We start from the raw sequence: 14,889 nt of genomic DNA on the forward strand, positions 1-14,889 counted from the left end.
ATGAATCCTCGTCCTGCCCTGTCACAGCTATGGAGGCCGTCTACGTATCCTCGTCCTGCCCTGTCACGGCTATAGAGGCCATCTGTGAACTCTTGCCCTGCTTTGAACTGGCCACAGAGGCCGTTTCTGAACCTTTGCCCTGCTCCGAACCGGCTGAGGAGGCCATCTCTGAACTATCAATATGTCCTATGTCAACCAGTGAACCTATTGATGACCTTTTAGTGTTTTCTGCCATGGATGCTCTGTCTGTTTCATATGTCTCAGTGTTTCCTAGGTCCCAGTCCCTGCCATGGTCTTCAGGCCTGTCTGCTCCACTGAGGTGGCCTTCTGCTGAGGTCTGGTGGTCTTCAGCTCCGCCATGGAGGTCGGCTGTCTCGCTCTGGTGGTCTTCTGTCCCAGTCTGGTGGGCTTCTGCTCCACTGTGGTGGTCTTCTGCTTCATCTGCTCAGGTCTGGTGGTCATCTGCTCCGCAGTGGTGGTCTTCTGCTCCGTCTGCCCCGCTGTGGTGGTCTTCTACTCCGATCTGCTGGTTTCCTGCTCCATCTGCTCTGCCGTGGAGATCTTCTGTTCCACCCTGTTGGGCTCACGTCCCATCGGCTCCCCCCTGGTGGGCTCTAGTCCCGTCTGCTCTGCCTTGGTGCCCTGTTCTGTCGACTTTGCCTCAGTTCTGGGTCTCTTCACTTCCTGACGAGGGGGGGGGGGGGGGGCTCTCTCAGGAATCCTGGCCATGAACTTCCATTCGCTCACCACCAGAGGTCACTCGCTCTCTACATGGACTCTTGCACTACACTACACTACTGGCACTTCACCTCAGACTGCATTTCTCATCATCCATTGCACGGACGACACACACACAGTTGATTACAATAATCACGCTCACAGCTATGAACTCTCACAATCACACTCTCTTTATAAGCCTTGGACTTTCTCTCTGTGATCGCCGAGTATTGTTTAACGTATATCCTAGCGATAGCTACTCTACAGAGCCCTCTCAGTTATCATAGCCTTGCCTTGCGTGTTTTCCTTGTTTTTTTATATCTGCCCGTGTTTCTTGGATTAACCCTTTGCTTTACCGTTCGGACTCTGTTTGCACCTTGTTTGGATTATTGCTTGTCTACCTGGATTATCTCTCTGCCTTGCCCTATTGGATAATGTTCGCCGATCGTCGACCCACGCTTGCCCTAGGATCTCTCTTGCGTCTTGCCCGTGCCATATCTGTTTGCCTGTGTATTGACTGTTTATAAATAAAAGTTTGCACATGGATCCGCACGTCTCACGTCTTGTTCGCGCCGTTACAACTTATTTGTAGAACAACCTTATGATTTGAAATTATTTGTTTCAGTCTTTTTGAGATGAACATCCCCAAACCAAAAGTGCCTCCCATAATTTAAAAAGCAGTAGGTTTGCTAGAAAAAAACAGGGATACTGCTTACATTTTATATGTTGCCTGTATGTCCATATTGTACTGACTGAAAAGACAATGGTGTCTGGTCTTGTCAGGCCTTAAATATACTTAGTCGAGTTTTATTTAGCCATGTTTCCTGTTTCATCACTGCAGAATAATTTGCAAACGGCCAGCTTCTGCTCTGGAATCTGTGCTGGCAGTTGGGAACATGTGGCACACTAGAACTCACAGAAGGTCTGTCTGCTCTCTGATAAAGCCATTGTCTGTTTATCTTTTGGAATTTGTTCCAATATAGGCCTGGCTGAGGTGACCAGCACATATTCACAACACAAACTTCACAGTGAGTCTGCGAGCTTTCACTCAGAAATCCTACAGCTACTGCAACAGCTTCAACACATAGTGTACCTGACATAACATGAATCGTTGCTGCCTCTGCTTAAAGCCAATGGCCAGAAGAGCTAAAAAAGTGAAAGAGTGAGAGAGAAGCCTCTCAGATGAAAATCGAAGTACTGAGAGAGTAGACCTGTCCTGCATCAAGGTGCTTCAAAATATTTCTGGAGGAAATCTAAAGATTGTATAATTATTACATGTTCAGGACATATATGCTTTATGCTGGTGTTATAGCAAGAAATCAGACAGGAAGACAGACTACATTATATAGTTTAAATTAATATTAAATGCTGTCATTAGTTGAGTGCTTTTTGACACACTTTAGTAGCCCACTTACTACTACTGTATCATTATATTTAATCTTAATTGCTTCTATTGTCTTTGAATGGTTAATGTGTCCTGTTGAATGTACTGACAAACATTTACGGTAAGCTAAAATATACTTTAATGTAATTTTATTGAAACAAAACTTGTATTTAATTGTATTTGATAAACTTGTATTTTAATTACACATTTGTAATGATAAAGTTGCAATTGGGTACATATAAAAATATTATCTTTAAATGTAAGATCAGATAATGCCGCAGTGAAATTTATTAACAAGTACGTGCTTTATGTGACCGGTATGGAAATTATTATACATGTTTCATATGTAGAATTACACACAAAAATGGTAATGTTAATGTATAGGTTTCTATTTATAAAAGAATTAGATTTTAGCTTTGAGATTTTTTAAAATCATGTTTATAACGCTATTTTCCATGTATGTTTCATTATTTTCATGCTTTCACTTTAATCAAGGTTATGATTAGCTTTCTGTGTCATCCTTGAACTTGAAGCAAATGCTAATTGCATTTCATATAACGTTTACTTTACAGAAATGTAAAAGGGCAAAATTGTCAGGTTTTTTTTTTTTTTTTTGGCTTGTTTTTGTAATTTGTGTTATTAATCTTTAATTGTCTCGCACAAATAATCTCTCTTTCCCCTTTCTGCATTATGTCTGCATGGGAGAGAATGTAAAAGGGCAAAATCACACATTGTAATAGACTATTTTAATCTGGCCAGTTTAAATGAAGAGCCAGTTGATGTCTATTTCAGTGATGGGCAAGACTTTAGTAGAGTTTAGCTCCAGCCCTAATCAAACACACCTGAACCATCTAATCAGTAGATTACTAGAAGGTTACAGGCAGGTGACATATCAGGGCTGAAGCTGAACTCTGCAAGACAGTGGCCTGGAAGGGCTGAATGCAGTTCTTCAAAGCATGACTAAATATGAAAACATAATGATTTAAAAATGTATTTTAATAGAAAACATTTAACTTTACATTATTGGAAAGTGCACTTTTTGAAAAATGTGTACATAAATGTGTTCAGCAACAGTCATGAAAGTGTACAGTCATGGAAGTGTACACTATAAGTGAACTCTTAGTAAAACTAAATGCGCTTTTATTTCATTAGTATAGTTGTTGTTGTTTATATACTTTTAATAAAAGTGTACATTCAACACATTCAGTACAATTCCTTTTTACAGGAGTGAAGATAGATTTTACAATTCATCCTATGTTACAAATCTCTGGTCTTTCCTACATATGTTCTGTGTATTTTAAATAAGAATGAACTAATTTAGTATGCTGTGTTCCTGTTCTTTTATTCTTCTGCTTCAAAGGAACAAGATAAGGTTACCTCAATGAGATTTCACAATTATAGCTGTTTTTTTGTTGTTGTTGTTTTTCATCAGTAATACACGGAAGGCCTGCATATCGAAATACTGCTGACTTAGTTCGAACCCAGAGTTCTTCTTTAGCATCTGAGAACAATGGCTAGTCAGTGACTGAATTTCCACAGTGAACCTGAACTGGTTCACTGCCGAGTTATTCCTGAACAATTCTGTCTGCATCTTCCCAAAACGCATAATGCGCGTGTGATGTATTTTTATGGCAGCCCACTCCCTGAGCTCAGAAACAATGTGCACACTGATCGGTGTTATATAACGCAACCTTTGTATCCTGTTTTAGTGGGGGCTTTGTTTTGGATATCTAACTGCAGATTTCACTGTTTATACCGCTTTCCTCCACTCTCTGTGTCTCTGGAGCTGTCTCTCTCTCTCTCTCTCTCACTCTCGGAGGGCTCTGCAGTGCTGCCTAACTGATGGAGACGACCCACATTCCCTAATCCTCTGTATTGTTCCACTGTGCTGCGGAATTATGGCAGGCTAAAACAATGGAGAACCAAATGTCTCATATCCACGGGCCCAAACAACTCTGCATTTTATCTCCGTGCTGACGGAAAACCTGCCCCAGATGACGTGACATAGCTCACAGGAGAACTCATTATGCATTGCTCTTCAACTCCGTATAGCTCAAACATTCCCTGCCAAGACTGCGACTCGCAGTAGCACGGACATAACCCCATGTTTCAATTTCAGTTTGATTGAATTGTTTAAACTATCTGGTATTCGTTTATTCTTTGCTCTTTTACCTTTCTGGGCTGCTGATCTGAACAATTTATCTGATAAGTGTATGAAATGCACTAATGAACAGAAGATACATTCACCATACAAAGCATTCCTTCATACATCACGTGGGAAATGAGCTTAATGAAAGTAATAAAGCGCTCAGACTAATAATGCAATTATTGTCTAGGGGAGGAAAATCTGTGTATGGTGTTGCTGGCATATAATGTCGATGTCCATTTTTCAGGCCATGCACATCTCTTCTCCAATTTGATTTTTGAAGCGGGCAAGCTTGCACAAAACAAATGATCAGAATATTACTTCATTATTATGATTGTTCTCATATAACATATGATCAAACAAATGAAATACCTTCCATAGGGAGTGGGGTCGGAAGGTGAATGGAATAATAATTATCATCTTCAATAATAAAGATAATGGAGAATTAATTGGATATCACATTGAAATAATGACATTTCTTGTTAGACCCAAATTTTTTTTTTTTAAGTTTCCCTCCACTGGATTGATTCAGTTATTTTTGTATTTAGTCATTCATTGACTTATTAACTATTTCGAGTTAGATAAGCATAATATCCTTAAGTTACTATCACAAGCCCAAGGACTAACAGTTAATTGTTGAGGACACTTAAGCTGCACATGAAATGCATGAATGTGTCCAAATATGTTGCTTTGCATTGCATGCCAGTTACCAAGTCACAATCATTATTGACAAATCTGCCCCCCATACTATCATCATAATTAGAAGCCGAGCAATGCACAGTTTGAGAAATTCCATTTCAAAACAAGACCTTTAACATATTGTCATAAATGAGACTAGTGGGTGCAGAACTAATCTACAATGTAGCACATTTCCCAGGAACTCCATTTATCACTGACAAAATAAGAGCTTTAATGTTAGGGAGTAGAGAGGCTGGTGATGCAATATTACTATGAATTACATGAAAATGTAACCAGATTCAATATGAGCGACGCTAAACAAGAACGATTCATGCTAATGGCATAAATGCCATGTAATCTATCCAAAATAGACACATATGCTAATAGAACAATCTGCTGTTTAAAAAGTTTTCAAAGTTGTCTTACAGACAGTAGTGCCATTAGCATATGTTATAAAGTTAATGAAAAGCTGAAAAACAGGAACCCCTAATGCATCTTAAATGCATCCCAACACAACCCAAGGTCTCAAATAGACAGATGGAGAGAGAAATGGAGAGTTTGAGAAATCGGGATTTTTATAGAGATACCTTATTCCATAGCAGCAGGGTACAAACATCGTTTAGATCAAACTAGGGGGAAAGTGACTTCTTTTTATGCTTTTTATGCTATTTATGCTAATATATCAAGAAAAATATATTGGAAAAGTGTCTGACACTCAGTTGTACCCTTGGGTGACCAAAGGCAATTATAGAAGATGATATATAACCTGAACTTCTTTGTAGATGTTTAAAACATAATTTCTAAAGCTATGCAGACATCTTCACTTCAGCAAACACTTATTACCACATAGTGCCTTAGAGATAGCATAGCAGTCACTCAAAACAACTTAGCAACTGCATAGCAAGTGCCTAGCAACCACTTAAAACACCTTAGCCATAAATGCTTAGCATTGCTTCATGGCAACCACATTTTAAAAAAACGCTTACACCTTTAAAAGAGTGTGGACATATGATACACAATAGCAAGTAGCTACGTAGCAAACATCTGTCTAGCAACCGCTTACAACAAATTAGCAACCACATAACAAACAATGCAGCTGTTTAAAACTTCACAAAGGTTTATATAACATTCAGACTTCAAATTGCTCTTCAAACTGCACACGTATTCAAACAACATAACTTCAAAAACTTCCACAATTTGTCTTAAACTTTCCTTTTTTAGTTTTACTACATGTGCATTTCAACTGAGTTACTGACTATTAGTCTTGTGCTCAACAAACCAAATATCCAGAATCAAATAGCCTACTTTTTGTTGCATTCTTGACAAAGTACTAGCTAGGTTTGCAAACAACTTTATCTGAAGTTAGCAAGCTAGCATGTTTTAAGCTGTCTGCTTAATACTGTCTCGTTGGAAAGTAAAAGGCAACTCATAAGGGACAAATTGTGTCAGTAAGTCATCTGAGGCTTGACTGACAGACAAAAATCAATGATCAATTTCAGACAAGCACTGCATGCGCTAGTGCAGTCCAACTAAATTGTCACATTCACATGAAGCGCAAAAATGCTTTGCTAGCTGATCGAAGCCTGTCTAACATAACAGACTGACACCATCAGCCAAACCTGTCGAGAATCACTGAGAAGGACTTTTTTGATTTGCCCAACTTTTATACATTGACAAGCATAAAATTTGCTGTTGCAATTCATCATCTAAAATAAATAAATAAAAATTAAAAAGGCAGCACTTGTCAGGAATAATTTCTCAAAAACCAATAGTTTAATCTATTTAGTGTCATTGCTAGTGCTGCTAGGATATGTTTTTTTTGTGTGTGTGTGTGTGTGTAATTGTAAATGAAGTATGAAACATTTCTTAAAGGTGATTTGTATTCTTTTATTTGTTGTTTGTTTGTTTGTTAAAATTGGCTATCCTAGATTATATGTCAAATGTAATGCTGGATATACACTACACAATTCTACGCCTGATTTTCACATTTTCTGGAGATTGTGGACAGTAGCCCAAAATTTCCAATCTGAGTTGCATTTAAATGGTCCAAGTGCCAACTTCTACTTCAAATGATGTGTGGGTTTGGGGCAGAAAAACCTGTTTGTTCGACCAACATGAGAGGATAATTGGTGAAACCTATTCATGATCAGTATTCATGCGATTCTCTTTTGTATTTCAGAAATAGCACACATTTGTGTTTTAAGGCATTTGATTATTTCTATACTGTATCTTGAATGTTCCCAACAGAAGTAACCATCAATTTTCTTATAGATGCAATTCATAACTTCTTATGAGCTGAAAATGTTATAAAGTCCTGAGTTCAATGTATATGAAAACGAGGCTATGAGGGATATATGTACACTCTTTACTACTGTATAGCTTAAACAGGGTGAGTGTTGGTTTCTTGTTGACGGTAACACTTAAAACTACGAAAGATTTTCTGTCACCCTTTAATTGATGTTTGATGTTTCATGCACAGACCAAACACCCAATGATCAACTAAAGGCGATCATTAGGTGTAGCTCTGCAGATGGTGAGCTCTGAGCACCTGGTGTGGAGGCCCTTTGTTCCTGGAGCGGGAGTGCTGTCAGATTGGAGGGGCCGTAAACATGGGAGATTGGACGTAATGGGCGCCTCGCCAGGCCAGACATGAGGATAGCTTTTCCACCTGCAGGTGCTGTTAGAGCTCACCCAAGGTGGCCTCTCTGAGCGTGGCAGGGCTGATTGGCACACCCCGGAAGGCACTGCTGTTATCTCGCTCCACTGGGTGTGGTGGGCTCATGAAGCCGAGTGCTTTCAATAAGACCCCCTACGACCAGAAGCAGCCTAAATATTGTTTGTGTCAGCCTACATTATGATTCCCTGTCAGTACAATAGACTTCTTCATACCTAACATCATATCTATCTCTCTATCTATCGCTCTCTCAGCAATATCATCCACTAAGAACAACTTTGTAGCAACTGATTAGAAATTCAAAGCATCTATTTGTAGACCAATTCTCACTATTGACTAGTTGCTTATTAGCATGCCTATTACTAGCATATTGGCTGTTTGTTAGTACTTATAAAGAGATATTAATGCCTTATTCTGCATGACCATATTTTAGGTCCCTTAATTCTACCCCATATTTAAACTTAACAGCTACCCTTACTAACTATTAATAAGCAGCCAATTAGTTTATTGAGGGAAAAGTTATAGTTAATACTTAGTTATTAGTGAGAATTGGGCCCCAAACTAAACTGTGATCAATATAGATAATATTTCTTACCATGATTGTATAAAATAATACAATATTTAGTCGCACTCTGCTATTCGTCTTTGTTCTTTATGTACTGTAAATAATGGTCTTTTTTAGTCTTATCTGTGGCGTTTACGTAAGAATTTACATAAGACCCAAGTGTATATAAATAAAGATGTAGAATGGGAGAACAACATAAAGGAGTTTTCATACACGGGGAAATTATACCTGTATTATATTTGGCAACCATATGGCCAATCAATTAGGAAATGCAAATTATCTTTACAAGATGCAACATGAACATTTCCTTTGGACTCTTACACACCGAGTACAACATCTAAACACGGCATGGCTTATTAAAAACCTCTTGATTGATACGCTTTTAAATAAAGTCACTTGGAAGCAATGGGAAACATGTTTGCATATGATTAAATGCTTATGTAGCTTATTTTGATTGTTCACCTTTAAATGGTTTTCATCTGATGAATTCCCTTTTCCTGCAGTAATAAGATTACTCATGGGAAGTTTTCTCAGTTTATATTTCAGATACAATTACTGAGTTGCTAGATTGTTTTTCCTCTTTTTTCTCCAGTGTACCTCATAGAGAAACCTAAATAATATGCTAATGTCATGTCATGTTACTGTCTCATGGGTGACTCTCCATAAGCCTGTCAAGAAAACGTATTGGTCATATTTAAAAAAATATATATATTTTGCATAATGTAAATGAAATCTATTTTTGTACCATTGTTTTTTTTTTCAAGACAATTAAGTCTTCATATATTGTAGTACAGTTATTTTAAATTTTATTTTAAAACGTTTTATTTCAAGTTTACTTACAATTCTAAACTATTATACAAATCTATGATTTTATGCAAGTAAATGTATGAGAGGGAGGGGGAATGGGGAAAAAAAAATAATGGTTAATTTATATATAATTTTGTCTTCCTCTACGTTTTCTTTTTTCTTTTGATGTTCGAGTCACTGAGGCATTTCTTGACAGCTTTCACCCTAACACAGTTTTTTTTTTTTTTTTTTTTTGCTGTAATAATGAATTCATTATTTTATATACCCTGACATTAATTGAGCGTTTGAATTGTCTGAGCAGTGCTGCTGATGTAATGACTTTCCTGTCTCAAATAACATTCATATACATGCAGCCAAAATGCTAATTGGGGTCCTTCTAAAAACCTGTTTAATTGACCGAGGTGCTGGTCTACTTGTCTGTTTATTTGTTCGCTTATCAATCTGTCATTTATTGGCACCGAAAGCTTTTCTTTCTCTGTCCTGAGTGGATGTTTTATTTTTCGAGAGTAAATTGTGATGTGGAATTGCTCCTAGGTAAAAAAACCCAAAACTGAATAAATAACTGATAAGCAAAATGCATTCGTGGTGTAGACTTCTGTGTTGCAAATGGAAAGGTTCTCTGAACCTGAAACTGTTTGCATATTACCATGGGTCCAAATGGAAATAATTCTTTTAAATACTAAATGCCTATTCACAGCTCAGCATCCCTCCTGGTTATTCTAATCAATGCTTCACAGACATTAACTTTTTTTTATATCCCCCCTTTTTGCAGAATAAATAACGAATCCATTTGCTGTGTTATGCGTATACTGTTTCTGTGTATGTATATAAATATATTTACTCTGATAAAAAGACCAAACACAGTTCTCAAGCTTGTGAAATTCAGCATAAATAATTAATATTCCTTCCAAGACTTTCAGTTATTCTAAAATAAGGGGACAGAATGAGAGGAATCTTTACTCTTGCATGTTGTTTTAGCATCCCCTGATGTTATTAACACTGAAAGCATTCTCTGAAGCGCTGAGCAGGGGTTTCGCTTTGGGGGAACCAGAAACCAGAGGCGTGTAAGTGGAACTCTGTTTCTGGCATATTTCCAATAGAATTCTGGGATCAAATCCTCTGGATGGCATGAGTGGTGTGTTGAACTACTGTTGATTCATTTCAATTGGTTTGAAATACAGTTTGAAAGCTACTTGTGCTGCTCTCAAAATACATTTGTGGACTGGCCCGAAACTGTGCAAAGAAAGATATTGATAATATATGAATTTAAGGTGATTGGCCTGGTCAACATTAGCATATGCGCATATGAAGGAGTGGGGTTGTCATCACTTCATTCTCATACTGTCTTTCCTCAAAGAATAAAAAAAAATCAGAAGGACTGATTTATGTTGCCAAAACACCATGAAAGTAACATAAAAGTATTCCATAAAAGCATGCACAATAGCCTTCTGAAATCATCTATGAAAAGCAAAACTGTTAAACCATTCTGCCAAAGATCTTCTTTTGTTTCACAAAAGAAAGAAAACAATGGCAATGGAAAATTGAGTGTTTAAACCTAGATTGAAAAATAGTTTGCAGTTCTGCTTGTAGAATAGAAACACATTTTACCTAACATGTCATAATAATTTTGCATATCATTTTGTTAATAAATGTTATTTATTAAAGCTATAAAGCTATATTCCTTTCATTATTCGCATCATTATCTTCTCATTTTCTAAGTTTGCTTGATGGCAAGCATTGCTTGGGGCAAGAGTGGACCTTTTGAAATCAGTTCTCTTTATGTAGTTAAGAAGGAAAAGTCCATCATTTGGGGATTTGACGTGATTCGTAAAAGTTTAATGGTGTGCGGTGATAGTAGCTGAGATGCAGAGACAGCTGATTGTCATACACACCTGGAGTCTGGAAAAGGTCTGGGTGATTAACGAGCAGGTTTGTGAAAATAAATAAAACCAAAAAAAATCCCAGTAAGTAGTAGCCATTCTCAATTTGGAATCGACTGCATTTTATGAATTTGTTCAAGGACAATGAGTTACAAATAAGAAAATGTCAATATATTTCCAATGTGCTGGGAAGCGTAAAACCTGAATGCTGCATAACTCTGTGAAGTCAGTCATTTGTCATGCTAGGCGGTTGTTATGTGTCATTCTCTTTCACGGTGGGTGAATCTCCTCCTAATTTCCTTATTCCTTTAACTCAGTTTTGAAAACCACTCAACATAGAGGACACATTTTACATATTCTTAGTGCAGAAAGGCAAATATTCACTACAATGAGACAATCTATTCCTTTCAAACTCAAATGCGCACATAGACACTTTAGAAGACATGCTTGCAGTGTTTCTTTTATATTTTAAGTGAGCAGCTCTTAAACCACCAGGTTTGTATTTTCTAAATGAAGACAATGTTTGGATATCAGTATATTTGTGTTTTCTGGATAAAATGAATTTGAACTCCATGTTGATCAAGTGATTTGAGTCATCAGGTTCTTCAGAGAGTGACACTAAAGCTTGAGTTTTTGTACAAATCATGGATTTTTTAGTCATAAATGTATTTTAAAAAACAACAATTATGATGTTCTCTCTGCCTAAAATGATCAGCTCATGTCATGTTAAAAGTACATGCTGAAGTCACATGCCACACATTCCAACATTTGCTCTAAAGATCCTATGAAACCAAAACTGTTGAAAAGTTGGTGGTTTTAATCCATGCTGGCTAGCTTTGAGGCTAACATTGATATATTCTTAAATGCTGCCAATATTAATTTTTACACTTATTTATTGACCAAATACCAATTTTGCCCAAGAAAATACTGTCTAGGTTGAGAAGGTCACTACCTTTAATTCCGCCTGCCAACTATAGCAAGTTTGTCTTCAGTTCTGCTCATAATTTTCATTTTTAATCAATAGTGAAAGACCTGGGTCAAAAAGGACAACAGTGTTGTTTTGCCTAGCTGGGTTGGGTTGAATGTGTATACCTAACTATTGTTAAACCTTTAAAATGGGTTGGTAATTAAAGATGCTAAATTACAAAGTTGCTTTCGCTGAATCAAATTTGACCATTATTTCATTTATTTTTTCTTCCACCGACAGTATAGTCCCAAAAACTTCAGCTGAGTACAGCTGAGAATCACACAGACTGACATTCAGAAATAAAGTGTGTATTATATAGAATCAACAGGATTAAAGGATTTTAATCTCTCCTCTCAAACACTATTTTGGCTTTCTCGGTTCCTGCTCACTAGTCACGGGTCACTTGCGTGAGTGAGTTTGGTGTGAGGGAAAACCTCACACCAAAGCCCTCACGTTTTAAAAGAACACAGTCCTCACTGCAGGCAGTTTCAAAGTTCTCTCTTCTCTCAGTTCTGATTAGTTTTCTTCGACTTTTCACACGCGTTGCTGTCACGAACACGGATAGTCAAAGTGGTATCGGCATTCAGAGAATGGTTGGATCTTGCTTAACTTGTTCTTTCATATCCGCATTCCCATCTCCCAACACTGTTCGGTTACTGATTATGAAATATAATCAACCAAATTGGGTCAAATAAACCCATCATCTTTACCTATCGCTGTCAACTCAGCATTCAGGTTTAAAAACTAACCCAGTGTTTTTTTAGCATGTTGTGAAGAGTTTAGGACAACCAATCAGAGCTGTCATAATATTAGTCATATGACATTCATGGCTCAGGTGATTAGTTCATCTAACTTTTTCCGTTTGGTCAACAAAAAAAAAAAAAAAGAAAACTTGGAAAATGTCTTTGTCTTTATCTCCTAGTTATAGCAAATAAAACATGTTTTTATACCGTATCTTACGTCTATAACATCTTGAAACATGCACTAATCTGAGCGCTCCTTCATGTTAGCGATGATGAAAGCCACGACTGTCAAATTCACCAATAGTGTAGGACGTCTGGACAACAGACAAGACAAAGTCTGGTTCAGAAAGATTCAATGCATTTTGTTCCCTCAGATGTCCATGCTAAATGCACATAAATAAGACCCTTCCATTTGATAGTATAAATGGTACATATGAACGACAGGCGAGTGAATTTAGGCCATAAAAGATAATAGAGAAAGTTTGAGAGGAACTTTACATTTTTGTTAATGAAACGTGGTGTAGTGTGATCAGCTGACAAGCCTCACAGCGCTACCACTCTCATTTTTAGGCAACCGTTCGTGTTTATAAGAATCTAGACATTTTCTGTTGGCATGGCTTTCTTTTTTACTCAGTGCAGTGGAAGCTAGCACATCTTCAAAGCACGCTCACCCACACTCAGATTATCTGCCAGTGAAAATGCTGTGTGCACTCGGCAGTGATAACAATAGCAAACTTTCTTTACTTCAAAGTACCCTCAGATTCTATTATGTATTATGTATATTTTTGTTGTGGGATTCCCAAGGGGCTCTTCAATGAAACACTACAGTTATAACTTTTTCCCATTTACGTGCCGGTTATTCAGAATGCATTTAGCAGGAAGTAGAATCGTGCTCTTGGATGAATGAATACTAAGAGTGACCAACCAATAAAATAAAAAAAATAAAGAAAATCACAATATGACCTTTACTCAGTGCTATTATTATTATTATTAAAGACAAAATGAAATTTGTATTATAGATACATTAAATATATGTTTTAGTAGCTTTGATTCAGAGCACCTACACACTAAAGAAAAGGAAAGATCAGTTTCAAATAAAGCAGAAATACAATAAATTGAATTTATTGCTCAGCTGCTCAGTTTCTCAACTTGTTGGTAAATGACATGTGAAACATCCTCCCCATTGCAGTCAATGGATTTGCAAGAATTTGCTTAGTGTAAACGTTTGACTCCCATAAGACCAGAAGCAAATATTGTGTTGAAAATGATTGGTGAATTTGATTTACTGCCCTGAACCAGTTCAAACCAGTGCTTTCAGTCAATCTTATCAAATTTCTTATTCAGTTTGCGATGCATCCGCATACAACTCATTTTACATGCACACAATGTTGAAAAGATATGTAGTAATACTGCGCTTTTTTTATTACTATGCATTGCCATATAGGTGCATATAAATGATAAAATTATTAATTGATAAAATAAGTAATTAATTTTAGTTTGATTGAAATGATAGTTCCTTTGATTTAAAATAAAATACAGCATTTATTTATTTTTTTTCATATATGTGACCCTGGAGCACAAAACCGCTGGGGTATATTTGCAGCAATAGCCAAAAATACATTGTATGGGGCGAAATGATCCATTTTTCTTTTATGCCAAAAATCATTAGGATATTAAGTAGAGATCATGTTCCATGGATGTATTTTGTAAATTTCTTACTGTAAATATATCAAAACTTATTTTTTGATGAGTAATATGCATTGCTAAGAACTTCATTTGGACAACTTTAAAGGGGATTTTCTCAATATTTAGAGTTTTTGCACCCTCAGATTCCAGATTTTTAATTATTTGTATCTCGGCTAAATATTGTCTTATCCTAACAAACCATACATCAATGGAAAGATGATTTCCATTGATGTATTGATATTCAGCTTTCAGATGATGCATAAATCTCAATTTCGAAAAAGTGACACTTAAAGACTGGTTTTGTGGTCCAGGGTCACATGTAGTGTAGTCCTATCACGTAATGCTTTGTGTTCGATCATGTTCCCCATACTGATTCATCAAACCCACTGAATTACGGTGTTGGAGGGACCTTATTTTGTCCATATTACATACTTTTGTGGTTTGCTTTCTCACTGGAAATCAAAGTGTAAAACCGAGCCCAGTAATCTGGTATTGTGTCTTTTTTCTTCCATTGGGTGACAGCAGGTTGCAGACATTTCGTAATGGGACACCAGTGCCACCATGTGGTGTTCAGTCTCACAGATCTGTGTTTGGTGGTCAGTCTGCCTTGCAAGCACTGGTCAGCAACAGAACTACAACAAT

This window comes from Barbus barbus, assembly GCF_936440315.1.
Source record: "Barbus barbus genome assembly, chromosome: 18".
Lineage (NCBI taxonomy): Eukaryota > Metazoa > Chordata > Actinopteri > Cypriniformes > Cyprinidae > Barbus > Barbus barbus.